This window comes from Opisthocomus hoazin, chromosome 7, assembly GCF_030867145.1.
Source record: "Opisthocomus hoazin isolate bOpiHoa1 chromosome 7, bOpiHoa1.hap1, whole genome shotgun sequence".
Classification (NCBI taxonomy): Eukaryota; Metazoa; Chordata; class Aves; order Opisthocomiformes; family Opisthocomidae; genus Opisthocomus; species Opisthocomus hoazin.
In genome coordinates this window covers 59,127,058-59,140,325 of record NC_134420.1, presented here as the reverse complement: position 1 = coordinate 59,140,325, position 13,268 = coordinate 59,127,058, and the positions used below count along the sequence as shown (strand labels likewise).

The 13,268-nt window shown below is 35.8% G+C and overlaps 1 long non-coding RNA gene across 2 annotated transcripts in view; it reads right to left on the bottom strand.

The window, feature by feature from the left end:
• LOC142361975 (uncharacterized) overlaps nucleotides 1-13,268 on the bottom strand; it is a 179,605-nt gene that overhangs the window by 129,993 nt on the left and 36,344 nt on the right. The window lies entirely within an intron of this gene.

Sequence of the window (13,268 nt, the reverse complement as noted above, 5' to 3'; positions counted from 1 at the left end):
AAACAAAACAAAACCCACAAAAAAACTCAACCAACAAACGCCAAACCAGAACCAAAACCATAACAACAAACCACCAAAAAAATCGAGTGATAATGGGAAGACTGCAACATGGTCAACTGATGTTTATATTATATTGTGCGCTAACAGAAAGTAAGCTGGGCTGACATTGGCCAGTTATCACAAAAAAGAAGTTCAGAAAAAGCCAAGTACTACAAAGCATGGTGGTTAACGTTATCCGTACAATCTGTATCCTCTGCAAAATTATTATATTGGTAGGCACGAAGACCACTAAAGCCAGCTTTCAGATGAAATTTGGAAAAGGACTAGGGTACATGCAGTCATCAAAAAGACTGACACTTAACTGTCTAATAGGCATGTATTCAGGAACACAAGTAATTACACTCTGTCTTTTCAAAAAAGGCATCCCTTTTGTTTCATCCTGAGAATTCACTCTTTCATAGAATCCACTCTGGTGCAGAAGTGCATACAATTTATATTGTGTTATAGCACAGAAAATGGGGCATTTTTAAAGGGAAGGGGTGATCCCTATACATATCCAGCTTTTGAAAGATATTAACATCTTCTGATAAAATTGCCATACAAATACAAGCTATAAATTAGTATTATTACAATCTGTAACAAATATTTCCTTATTTGAGAGAATTTTCTTTCTCTAGGCCAAACAGAAAGATCCGAGAACTAAACTGCCCATCCTTCCATGTCAAGGAATGCACATACAAGTAAATGAAATGGATAATTTAAAGTAAAAGTAATACAGAAATCTCACTTTCCCCTTCCCCTCCCTCCTCTACTCATATATACACCACACAAGAGAGCCGAGGTGCTTAACAGCATGATAAAATGATACTCCAATAGCAGCTACTTTAGGGAACTGAATTTCAGCTTCCAGTCAGTCTTTAGGCTGGCCTTATTGCTTAGGTTGTACAGTCAGAAAGTTATTTAGCTGTACACATTATGTTCAGAGTGGGCTGAGTGCACGTCATTTATGACTGTTGCACTTTAATGCATATTTAATAAAGCTGCAGACAGTTATACACCAAATCAACTGTGTCAATTTTGTTTGCTTTGGGAGAATGGAGATGTCCCATGGCAATGCTGACACTCCTAGTGAGAGATTTAAATTGTAAGACATTTCATTTGAGAGGAGAGCACTTTTAATATACTGTAGCTTGATACACCAAAAATAATCGGCAACGGCTGACTAACAGATACAGGGAATAAGAGAAATAGGAGAAGTCTTGCAAAGAGTCTCACCTTTTCCTTTCAGACAAAAAGAAGGAAATTAGATACTGGCTCAGAAAACCCCCAACCAACAACCAAAGCTGACGATTAAATTTCATTTCACCTCAGGTTTTAAGGCGAGAAGGGGGGATGGAAAACAGTGAAAGGAGAATAATCTTTCTAAATAAGCATTTTCTACAGAAGTTCTGAGCACCATTTCTTTTTTTCTGTGCAAGGACCATGACATAAATAAAAGTGACTTTTCTTCTGTGCCATTGACACCCACTGCAGAAGCAGACCCTGTCTCCTAATCGCTGTTCCTGTATTTAGATGCAGAGGTAAATAATTCCATTTTTTTAATGATATGAGAGGCATGCCTTGCAGTATTAATTGGAGTTTTAATTTGAGATATTTTTACACATTACAAGGAAGATACATTTGCATTTCATCTCTTCTTCTGTTTATCATTCAAAATGTTAGGGCAACACTATCAACTGACTCAATAGTTTATAAGGGCTTGCCTTGTCACTAGCTGTACATGGAAGATGCCTTTCATCCAGTAAAGAAGCCTGGACTGAAGCTAGCTGTTATTTGAAGGGTAGATCTGGACTGCAGTCCTTGTTCTGACAGTCTTTCATACAGATCTACTTTACTCAGCCAAGCCTCAATGCTGCTAATAGCGTGGAGATCTGCAAGGCAGATTTTTTAAGAGACCATGCCAAGTTGCATACTGCTGCAGCTATACAGCTAGCAGTAGCCAAAGCAGCTAACTTCAAGATATGTGGGTATGTCAGAGCAAGGATTTCAGGGTAGGCATGTCCTCAAATGTCCAGAATTTGCCCACCTTTCACGGTATGAATATTGCTGCCAAATCAGGTTGTATATCTGAACCTGAAGATATGTTTAGAGAATTACTTTTTTTTTTTTTTTTTTTTTTTTTTATAGTAGATGTGAACTGCTCTGCTGGGTAACGAGCCAAGTAGTGACACATATGTATGCATTGTGTTTGACTGAGGAGCCTAAAATCTGAACTAACCAACACAGCTGAGAGGTGTTAAAACTGCAAAATCCTTCTTAGATAAGAATGTACTGAGACATACTCAATATATATTCTAAAAGGACTGATGACAAAAAAAATATGGTCCTAATTGAAATGATGAACTATAGCACTGAACAAAAACGTGTCAGGATATCTCTAATTTTTTGTAAAAAAATCTAAGATACACAATCTAAGATACACAATCATTTAAACTGGAATATTTTATTCCTTAAAGAATACTAAGAAGAGGAACATAGGGGAGAAAAGTCTGACTCTAGGAAAATCAGCGTGAGCTTTGTCACTGATGTCAGCAGACCAGGATGTCATCTGGTAAAGGTACTTTGCTCCTACATAAGTAATTGTTGTTATTCTTTGTAAGTCTAAGTAAACTCGCTACTTGTACTAATGGTGACATTTCACAATGTTCATATATACACAGCATACATCACATTTATTACTCTCAAAACTTAGGGCTATGGTAGAAAATCATTATTTCTCATGCTCATTTTACAGAGAGAGACACAGATCATTGTCTTTCAGTCAGGGAACCGGGCCCCTCTGAAGCCCCATGGTTCATAACGGAACACCAAGCTCAAAGGCAGGTATGTGTGTTAATTAATCTGTGTGTACACACAGGTAAGAGCGAAATATCCTGATTTTCTTGAACTTCATGTTATATCTCCACTCTGTTTTCTTTTTTCAACTCCAGACATCTTTCTTGTCTCCCTTACAAATATTTCAAAAACTGTTCAGTAACTTTGGTTTGGATTTTTTTTTAACCTTGTTCTTTTAATCTAATTTCTACATTTCCTCCCCCACCAAATGCTAAGCCTTTCCATCATTACACAGAAAGGAAACATATTAATACAAACTAGAGAAGGACTACAAAACTTTACCCTGCATGTATGCAGTGTTTTCCAGTCTGAGAAGCAAAAAATGTGACTGAAAAGCCACATGTGGAATAAGTTTTTTTGGAGACAGATTATTTTTGCTATAGCATCAGAATACAGCACAGTATGTTATGGGCTGCCTATTCTGATAGCATGATTTATTCCTGCTCATCTGGTGTCACCAACTCTATCCTCACTGTGGATGATTACAGTACAAAATCACTTAGGGCTACAAAACCCCGTTAAATCAATACTATTCAGTCCAGCAGCTCAAGGGTGTAAAAAATACACCATCAACTGTCTTCTATTCTACTGTATATATTTAAATTGGACCTTGGGATGACCATTTGTTACACTGCATGTTATGGGTTCCCAAAAATAAATGACTTTTTGACACAAACTTTCAGGCTTTGTAAATCCAGCTTCCACACTGCTTGGGGCTAGAAATTTCATCTAAATATTATTGAATTCCAGCACAACATTAGCATGCAGAGATATTTACAATAACACAGCCATTACAACTCAATCAAAAGCTGATTTCAGCCAGAATTATGCAGAATTAAATCTTGCAGGATTCAAATTATTAAAAATCAGAGACTCAATAAAGTGTGGTCTAGAAGTCCCATTTATCAAGGGAGCAGAAGTGCCTCTACAGTTATAGTGACTTTTTCATATATATTCTGCAAGAATTTGCATGTATTTTAAAAGATCTGAGTTTAATTCTTCTGGAATTCAAGTAACTATACTGTATTTATAAGGCAATAGGAGCCAACTCAGAATCATTTCTTTATGTTTTCCTTTCTACACATCACATTTTAAATACATTAGATTTTTTTTTCTGGTTCCCACTGGGTAGAAAAATGCTATGCCAAAATACAAGAAATGTATGTACATTTGGTTCCAATAAAAGCTGAATCAACATACCGTTAAAAGTAGGTAGAACAAATTCCAAGCAACAATTAAAAAGAACATTGCTATGCAGGTAATATACTGAAAGTAATCTCTCACTTATTATACTTCACCAGAGTGACTGTATTCAAATTCAGTATATTCATTTTGTCCTTTTTCTAACATACCAAATACAAGCAGGGACAGAGAATCCAGTTCTCAAAAGGCACTTCTCACACCATACACTCCGCTTAACCCTCTTCTCTTACCCCTTCCCACCCAAACCCCTCAAACAATACAGCCCATAATTAATCTCAGGATTTTTCATCGACCTATTCAATGTGTGATGGAGGGAGTCCCAGCACCTGTCTCACTGTGAATCCTTTTCATCACTTGCTTTTCTCCAAACCACAGCACTAGCATCCTAATCCATGTCTTCAACATTCACAGGTAAACCCAGAGCCTGGCCTGGCCCTTATTACATAAAGGTAAGAAGTAAAGGAAAGGATCTTCAGCCAGGGACTTCCACACTCATTTTGCCCCAACTGAACATTTAGTTACAGAACGGTAATACTGAACCAAACAAAGAGGTTGTCAATTCCCCTGGTTTTACCCCTCCTCTAGAAATGATGTGAACTGCATTTATGAGTAAGTTCCAATTGTTTTTGTATTAAACAGTTGAAATTAAATAATGTCATATACAGAAGCTAAATGATCAGTCTGAACACTTCTTTGAGAGATTATTAAGAACTACCAATGTCAGTGATGAAATACTAGTTTTAACTCTTGTGTTATGGCCCTTTTTCACAGTAACCATAATAGTCTAAATAACCAAAAGCTACTTTATACACTGATACAAAAAGAAAACACCCCATGCATCTTCACAACGGTAATTAGCCTTGATCACAGAGAATTTTCTTAGGGAATTAAAGAACTGAGTTGCCTTCTTCCTAACCCAAGCTACAGAGGATGAGGCCAGCTGACACTACAAGCTCCTGGCTAAAGTAGCACCCGTAAGCAGCATCCATAGCACTTTAGGCAGGACAAGCATAATCACGGACCCACCTTCCAGACCCTCTCTTGTCTAATCCCTGTCTTTTGTCCTGCAGCAGACATGAACACAGGCAGGGTCTCCGAGCTCTGTCTTTGTGAACCCAGATTTCAGAAGCTGCTGCTTTCATGGAAGCAGTTTCTCCAGTTCTGTCACCACACATCATCACATGCAGTGCAACTACTGCAACTCATACTACATGAAGATCTGATCTCAGCCTTTCTGCTCTCATGACTAGAGAGGGAGGATTTGGCTCCAATTTGCCATGTTCTGCCTTTAATTTCTGTCTTATTTAAGATTAATTTCAAATTGACCAATAATTCTTTAAGTAAACAGCTCAAAATTAAAAGGAAATAAGCTCAGTCAGCAGTAAGAACAATCCAACAGTTAAACCACCACTAAGACAAGGTGTTAAAACACCATCTGTAGATATATTTAAAAAGGGATTATAGGACACACTGAAGATTATGTGATCTAACATCCCCTCTAGATATAATCTCTATGATTGTATTGTTCAATTGGCTTAACAAATCACAGCCACATTAAAGGCAGTCATATAAAGTCCAACAGCAAAGGCTTTCAAAAATCGCCATTGACTGAGCAAGGAACTGTCATAAAGTAGTCACCAAACATTTGATCTTTTACTTATGACCTCAAGCCTAAAACTATGTGTTCTTCACCCAGCTGTATTGCAATCACTTTTTTAGTTTTTTCCTTTTTTTTAATTAACATTGCATTTTGGTGAACATATAAGAGGAAAAAGGTTACACAGTATTGGCCAAAATTTGACTTTGATTTAGGATACAGAACACCATTCAAGTTAATGGAAGCTCCAGGGGCACATCTAAAGGCAGAATTTACCCCTACATGATGATATAAAATTATATAGCAGAAGGTGGTGAAAAACTAAAATAAGGAATTAAGTAATTTAAAAGTAGAGGTTGCAATTTCTATCAGAATTTGAATGTCTACAATTGCAAATATATCATGCTTTTTGACATGTCCAAAGAAAAGTGATTATTTTCCACTCAGGGAACGTATTTTAATGTCACTTAAACTTTTGTGCTATAACAAACTTCAGAAGTGAACGTTTCCTCAGAGAAAATAGATAGTTTCTTTATATTGAACTTACTTTTTTTTTTTTGTTATTTCCCAGGAGACCTCTGAAATAAAATGGCAAAATTACTACATAGAAAGCATGTGTGCATGTGGGTGCATGTATGTATGTGTCAGGGAAAGGGAATTATTTTCTCAAGCAAATAAAAAAAAGTGCTCTAAAATCACATTTATGAATGCTAATACTTTTAATAGCCTTTACTACGGATGGGAAGAAATATTCATTCACAAATGGATAGATGAATTAAGACACATACTCAGATATAATTGAATTTAATTGCAAGTATAGAAAAAGATCTAATTCTGATATCCCTTTTGCAAGTACCAAGTTAAAAACAATGCACCAAGAAATAATTCCTAATATTTTTGGCCCATTACATTTCCTTAACACAAAGGAAGTTATCAAAGGAACACTTCAGATAACATTTATTCATAAATAGATGTACATTTTATTGCACCATCTTTCACATCCAGTGTTCCCCAAAGTGTTTTAGAAACCAGTATCTTGCGTGTATGTGGACACTGGAAATGAATATCACCAGAATTTAACTTTAAAAATTATAGCTTGTTTTAGTGATAAAGGGAAAACACTGCCAAGAGGAAAAGTTTCAACGTTTGCTCCCAACACCAATGGGTAAGAAAGAATCTTCCTCTATTTAAGGCGGCCAATACAGACGGGCCGAATGGAGCATAGCTTAACAGCTGAAAGGCTGGAACCTTTTTAATCCTTTAATACCACTTGCAACACCACCGACTTCAAATGGAGGAAGAATGGAAACCGTATTAAACCAGAAATGAGCCCAGTCTTTTTTGCTGACTGAGGTGACAGCCCTTCCACCCAGGCAGAAACATATTGAACCCCATACAAATAGAATGTGTTTCCAACTCATGTTTGTGCATTTACAGGCACTACTGAAACAATCATACTAAAGAGTATACACTTACTTAGGTTTTATTTTTCATGCTCTCAAACAGTGTAAAAGACAAGCAAAAACAGGCGGAGACTGTGATTTTTTGTATTTGCACAGCACCTACCACAGAAGTTTTTGAAGTTATCTAACGTAAACTGGAGGTATAATTCTCATTTAAATTAATGGGTAACACGTACCTAGGATCAGCCATAACAAATATATTATCACAGTTTTTGCTAGTCCATCTCAACTGAATAGTTTTCTGAGAGTATAACAATAAAAAATTTGTTCCATACAATTCATAGTAAATAATTCACAAGAAGATGAACGGAAGTTCTGTTAATAGAAAATGAATGAATGAGGAATGAAAATTCTATTAAATAAACATATTAGCATCAGTAAATTAAAATAAGAATATTCTCTGCTAAAAATAGAAATGTTAGAAAAATGAATTTATTTCTTAATTCTCAAATATCAGATATATTCTTTTCTACCCTACTGCAGAAGCTCATATAATTTTCTTTTCTCTCTGTCAGGCTAGAAAGCCTTAGAATCAATTGTCAATACCCATCTTGACTTTCACTACTTTTAAAGACTGTCGATTCAGCAAGCTTCGCTTACATGTAGTTTATTTTCATGGGATTTAACCCAGGCCATTTCTAAATGTTACAAAAATTACTTTGTATGATATATTACTTATTTTAATCAAATACAATTTTTTCTAATTGTCACTACTATGGCAAACTCGCAGGGGATGGTCTGACTTGTGTACATTTCTGACAGTGAAATCGGTAACAACAGCTGCTTTGTGCCAGCTAGCGCATGTACCGTACCTCTCAAGCCTTGTCATTCACATCTTCCCTAATTACCAAACATCTGCTTTCCATTTCCATTAACACTGCACTACCAGCTTGTCTAGTTTAATACCAATGACTCTTGACCTCCCCCAAGGAAGACACTTTCTGTCAAAATTCCCCCAAAAGAAACCAGCTCTACATAGTAAATTTGTATTAAAAAAAAAAACAACAAAACACCACCACTTCCCAAAGGAAAAGCCTCCTGCAATTCCTGCAATCAGATAAATAAGATTAAAAGTAATTTTGAACAAAACCAAACACCCCTATCAAATTGTGCTTTATATCTCCAAGAAGCTTCATATCTTCAAGCCTAAAACCATGAATATTCAAGTACAACATTCAAAGCGATGGGTTACATGACAGGTTACAGTAACAGCCTATAGGTTGGGGTGACTACATATCTGGCACATATAGAACTATTATCTGTAATGATATCTGTCTACTTAAATAGAGACCGTAATGGAAGGTCCCAAATGCTTTTATTATTTTTTTAATTATAGGTTATTATAATGGTGTTAATGTTCACTGGTTAATCCAGGATCCTAAAATTGAAAAGAATGATGACTCTATAACTTACAGCAATTCTTTTTCTTTATTCCAGGTTGTGATCTCATAAAAATTTATTCCTATTTGGAAATCAGATGGTACTTAAAATATTTAATACCTTCATTTTGTTTTCAAGTTACAATACGCTATAAAAGTACAAGAGTAAAAAAAGGTTAAAAATAGGAAAATGTCCTCTTTTAAAGTGACTGTAAAGTATACCCATTGCCCTCAAAATCAGAGAGAAGTCTACATTTCCCTTAGCCTTGATGACATTCTTAGCTTGAACAATGATACTCAAGACAATGTGTTTCTCAAATTGAAATCTATGGATAAAGAGGGGGTCATATTGAAGGAATTCTGATAATAAACCTGAAGAAAATCAAGATGTACCTCTCCATTTTCACAACCACAATCTAACTCATTTTTTTTTCCACTCCAAACTTTTCCATACAGTTACTTCATTAACTGTGAAGGAAAACAACCTCACCATAGCCAGTCACTTGTTTGCCTCTGTGACCCAGTAATGCAGTTCCTTAAAATGCTGGCAGTAGGTTCATTGCCTTTTACAGTACAGCTAGTTTCCACTAGGGAAATGGATACTCAGGAGAGATTTGCATTGCTGAAAACACAATTCTAGTCCTCAAACCTGTCAGATATTAAATGTTCAAGTTTAACTTTATTAATGAACGGGAAAGATAAATTGCTAATGGCAGGGGAAGGAAAACCAAAAAGTAAAATCGTTAGCAGGTGATAATATGACATCTTAGTACTTTGTACCAGTAAGTATAAAAGGATTCATAGTACTCTGCTGCAGGAAATCCACACTGGTATCAGCTTAGTGTCAGTGGATGCCACCATGGACAATGAAACAAAAGAGATTAAAGAGAGAGGGTTGATTTGGGGGGGGGGGTGTGTGGAGCATTTATGTATTTTGGTTGTTTTTTTAAGAAGGTGACAAGATAAAATGCTGGAAAAATGATGAAAAAATTGTGGGGTTTCATTGTATAGTATCTTCCTAATTGTCAACCTCCCTACAGAACCTATCACAGAAAAACAGTCTAACGGAAGGAAAAAAAATGATCTTTTAATCTCAACAATAAAAGCATTCCAGCCTTTGTATCTGCTGACTTACAAAAAAGTGCTTTCGAACAACAAAAGATAGAGCAGTAATTACATAAATCTCTTCATTCTTGATGAAGACACAATGGAGTATAAGGAAATCAATAGTGTTTCTGCTGTAATTCTTGTTTTTATTATGAGCTGAAAGCAAACTTGTTAAAATTGGATTCTGCTTCTCGTGTGTGTATGCCTGTGTGTATGGAAAAAAAAATTAAGATCCAACACCACCAAAGAAGAACATGCAGCTTTTAAAAGCTTAAAAATCATTTTTCCCCCTATAATACTTATGAGACTTATGATGCTGTGAAATCTTACATTAGGTAATGGGTATTATAAGAGTAAATAGCATTTTACATATATCTTGAAAAATTGATAGCAACATAAAAAATACCGTTGTAGCGGTTGTTCTGCAGACAGCCAAAATGCCTAAAGGTTACCAACAAAATTGAAACCCCTGTGTTAAGTAAACTAAATGCACCCTGAAGTCAAATGTTTCCACCTTATTCTCAATGAATTGGCTGCAATGATTTTATCCCACAACATACATTTATAATATAGGCCACTCAAGAATGAGTAATACTGTTGATTTTGCAAAGAAAAGGTGGAAATTATTGCATTTAAAAATAATTAATAGATGGGTCTGCATACCTTTGAATTAAATTAAAAGAAAAATATTTCTTTTTTGTGGAGATGATTGCATTCATATCCTGTTTGGTGTGAAAAGTAGATTCCAAAAAGCTTTTAACTAATTTGTTCAATTTGTTTCAAAGCCAACATGAATAGGCTTGGTGCAAATTCAGATTCATTAAAACTTAATTAATATGCATCATTATGCAAATGAGGTTGCAGTTAATGAGTTCTTAAAAGAAGCTTTCTTTAATTAGTTCAGTTTTAATGGCATCATCATTTATCTGACTTGTTTTTAAAGCCACATGACATACAAAAAGTGACCATCCTCTACAATGTTGCAGTTTTCTGTTTCCTAATTGTGTTTCATCTTAATTCTTTAATGCTGAAAACTTTGAAAAAGTTAAATGTTTTGATGTTCAGTTCTACTGAATATTATTTCAATTAAAAATACACTGTTTTGTTTAGACTATAGATATGCCTTTATTATTTTTGCTTCCTATTATCTACTCGTTGTTTTTCAGTATACAAACAGAAAAGGTGAGATATGTAACTGTAGTAATTCTTAAACTCTGGAATGATTTAGTCTTTGCATTATTGATAGAGTTCACATGGATATATCGGTACTGACAACACTTTACTAAAATACGAGAGTTCATTTAGAAGCAGTACTATGAGGAGAATCAGAGGATAAACGTTGGTATGAAACTAAACAGGTTAAACAATTGCCTTGAGAACTGAAAAGACAAAAGCAACATAGTTACACATTTCTGTAGTTTCAAATCTGGAAGCCTCAGAAATATAGTAAGTTTTAAAACATCTTTAAATCTGCAAAATATTGTGCTACATAATTACAATTATGTTTTGACAAGCTTTCTTCAGAATGTAAGATCTATGAGGGGAAAAATTACAACTGTTTTACAAAAGTGTCATTCGCAATACAGCAGAGAATGGTTCTTTAGAGTATGAGCTTAGGAGGATCTCTGTAACAAGCTAGTCTGATCACCTACATATGGTGATTGTATGCAGCCACGAGACTTTTGTTCTCACTTATTTGAACCTCAAAACCTTTAAAACCTAGATTTTAGGTAACAGAAAAATGGCTTCAGTGACAGTAAACTCTTTGTAACAGGTTCTTGAAATACACATTATTCAGCAGAGTGCTGTCCTGCAACTAAGGATTCAAGTTACAAGTAACTGGAACACGTGAGGCAGATTCCAAAAAATACACGCCTCTGGTTTGCATTTGTTTACTTCTCAGGTTCTGATAGGGAATCAGATTGGTTGTATCAATAACAATTACCAAGTAGGAATTTTGAGAGCTTCTGATGTATTGTTTATTCATGTTTAAAGCAGAATGAATTTTTGTCAACACAAAGACTCCTAATGTTTCCAGTGAGCTCGAGATCAGGCTGTTGGCATCTCACATGTTAAGGGAAAAGGGCTTGTACACAGCTACTCTTTCATGTTTAAATCTGTAGAGCTGTAAGCATGAGCAAGGACAGTTTACTTCACTACACACTTGATAGATCAGGCATCTAACAGATAATTCTTCTTTCCGTTATCATTACTTATTGACTGCTGATTTATAGCAGTACTGCAAGAGGACAGTTACTTTTCTAATACCCTGTCAGCAGTGCTCCTTTTTCCAGGCTGTTCCTCATTCAAAAGCAGGTCACTACAGAAGCTGAAGAGATGGAACAATAGGCAATTGATACCTAGGTCATTTGGCTTCAGTGTATGCGGCACAAAGCCCCATGTCTTTAAGAGAAGTTTTAATGTGTAAGGATGAATCTAGTAACAACGTACCATGCAGAGGACGCCATCTGGGAAAAGGCACGACAGTGATTATGAAACCTCGGTAGAAGATATAGTAAAGGAGGAGAATATAAGATCTGGGCAGTGAGGAAGAGTTCACATACAGAGGCAGACAAAATATTAACTGTATGAGGGACACCCGAATATCACTAGCAAGCACTTGCAAAATCTTTGGAATTCAAGTAGGTTAAGTGACAAAAAAGAACTGAGAAGCCATTACAACACAGGGCAGAAATTTCAGTCTTTTAACGTTTTACCAGGTTTTCCAAATACAGAAAATGGAAATCTGTATATCAGCTCCAGCTTTCCACCACTTCTGAACTTTGCTTGGAGAGTAGAGCTATATTTTGGCTGATTCTCAGACAGCTGGACATCAAAAGAGTCCAGCGTGGATCTACTCTACCTTCTATGAGAAGCCTACTACTACCTTAGCTCTGTCATCCATGCTTCATCTATACCTACCTTGACACTGGTCAAGTGCCAAAACTAATCAGAAAATGCCCCACTGGTTATTTTCAGCCATTTCAAAGCCAAAAAATCCTAGACAAATATTTGGAAAGATAAACTGATACAGATAACGATGTACAGATGTTCAGCTTCCTGGACAGGAAGGTTCAGCTACTCAAATGGTGGTTCACTCCACCTCCACGAGCGCTTTCTGTGGAAGCAGATAGTGAAATCCCTAGTGCAGACATGAGAGGACACAGAGTATTTTATCTTGTCTAACATCACCTCCTCCATCTAAGACGAAACCAGGGGTTAAAAGCTGTGAGCTTTGTCACCTGGAAGAACAGAGGATTCAAGAAACAGAGGACTGGTGGACAAAACCCAAGAATTTCCAGGTACCAACTGCTACACAGATCATCTATATATTCCTGCTATTGCAAACTTTTCTGCTTCTCTGCTTTTTTAATAATCAATTGCCAACACTGATATTAAATAGCAAACATTTTGACAGGGCAAATTCATGTTCTCTCTTTTACTCCTCATATAAATATTACAACTAATTAACATCATTTCTATAAGAGGAATAGAGTTCCTCCACCTACGAGTTGTTCTGTCATTTGAAGCTTGGGTCAAATATCTAAAATGTCACACTATCATCATTAAATTGATGTTTTAATCCTCCTTAATACATGACAGGAATGAGCTGTCAATTACAAG